Consider the following 1,859-nt stretch of genomic DNA (forward strand, 5'->3'; position numbering starts at 1 on the left):
AATTGATGTTATTTTGTTTGTTTGAGCTCTTTTTAAATAAAATTTTGTCAAAAAATAGTGTTGCTTCACTTTTTTCAAGTCTGAAATCACATTTTATGCGAGATTTTGCTAAAACAAGCCCAAAACACACCAAATTGAGGCATTATTTTGCTTTTTTAAGTGTTTTAGCACTTTTTTCTGGTAAAAACATGGATGTTTTTCAACAAAAAAATATCTTTCACAATTTAAAAAAATATTTTATCGACAAAGGTCAAAATTGTTGAGTCTGGATAATGTGAGGAGGGTCATCGTAAGCCCTCGAGAGTAGCTCAAGGAGTCGAAGGTTAAACGCAATAAATAATACATGTCTTGGAGGGCTTTTTGGTTTGTTGGTTTGGCTCTGACAAAGACAAAAAAAATTATTTTTTTACTGAAAATATTAAAGTTTAGTGTCTTTGAGTGAAGTTGATATATGAAGCAATTTCCTAATAAGATATGTTCCTTTATTTGGAATTAAATTTCACTTAGAATAATTGCATAAACCAGCAACTTTATCTACTTACTTAGACGGAAATTATCTTGGGAAAAAGATGGGTAAATAGGTAATCGTTCGTGTGTTAGAGAAAGAAAGTAATTATTTAAGATTTTTTTTTATTTTAAATGTTTTTACACAAGTTTTGCTTGATTTTAACAACTTCAATTTGCAATAGGTTATGGATTAAAACAAAATTAAATTACGATATTTTTATTTCTAAATTAAATATCAAAAACTGGACTTTCAATAGTGGTACAATAAATTATTAAACTTTTGATCTTTAAAAAATAATTTGGAATGTTTATCTTTAATTCTATCCTTTACTTATAATTTTGTAAATTACATTAGAAAATAGTTTTTTTGTATTAATGATATTTCACTGAACAGAAGCAATAAAAATCGCTGAATTTAATTGAAAATTTTATTATTTTGGCTTTTTTCGAAGAGTTTTGGTACGTTTTTGAGCCAGAAACAAAACTATTTTGCGAAATTTTGTTAAAAACAAACCAAAAATTTATCAAATTGGATTAAAACTGTGTTAACTTTGCATTTTTATAGTGTTTAAGTACGTTTTTAAAATACTTATTAAAGTTTTGCTAAAACTGACTAAAAAATTACCAAATTGGATTGCAATTGATAATATTTTAGCTTTTTTTAGAAATTATAAAAATTCTAAATTGATATTATTTCGTTTGTTTCATTCGATTTAGCTTCTTTTGAATAAAATTTTGTAAAAAAATAGTATTTCTTCACTTTTTTCAAGTCTGAAATCACATTTTTGCGAGATTTTGCTAAAACAAGCCCAAAAAACACCAAAGTGAGTCATTATTTTGCCTTTTTAAGTGTTTTAGCACGTTTTTCAGGTAAACACATAGATATTTTTCAAAATTTTGCTAAGAACAAGCAAAAAATACAGAATTAAAACAAAATTAGTGTTCTTTTTACCTTTTTTAAGAGTGTAAGCACGTTTTTGAACGATTTTTAACAAAGAAATAGTTTTATTTGTTTTTTATGTCAACAGAATAAAAAATGCAAAATTTATTCATAAAAATCATTATTTAGGCCTTTTCAGAGCGTTTTACTACATTTTTCAGGCAGAAACAGCAGTATTTTGCGAAATATCGTTAAAAACAKACCAAAAATTTACCAAAATAAACTTAAATTAGTGTTAATTTTGCATTTTTATAGTTTTTCGGTTTCCAAAATACAAAGTATTGTTAAAACTGACTGAAAAATTACCAAATTAGATTTAAATTGATAATATTTTGTTTGTTTCATTCGATTTAATACTCGTTTTGAGTGAAAGTTTGTCAAAAAACAAGCTAAAAACCATAAAATTTGGTCG

The 1,859-nt window shown here is 25.2% G+C and overlaps 1 protein-coding gene across 1 annotated transcript in view; it reads left to right on the forward strand.

Moving 5' to 3' along the window:
• LOC123007731 (peptidyl-prolyl cis-trans isomerase CYP95-like) overlaps window positions 1-1,859 on the forward strand; it is an 86,041-nt gene that overhangs the window by 79,784 nt on the left and 4,398 nt on the right. The gene's annotated exons all lie outside the window — the stretch shown is intronic.

The sequence above is a fragment of the Tribolium madens genome, unplaced genomic scaffold (assembly GCF_015345945.1).
Source record: "Tribolium madens isolate multiple individuals breed KSU strain unplaced genomic scaffold, Tmad_KSU_1.1 Scaffold_3;HRSCAF=73;Tcas5.2_LG2, whole genome shotgun sequence".
In the NCBI taxonomy this organism is placed as follows: domain Eukaryota; kingdom Metazoa; phylum Arthropoda; class Insecta; order Coleoptera; family Tenebrionidae; genus Tribolium; species Tribolium madens.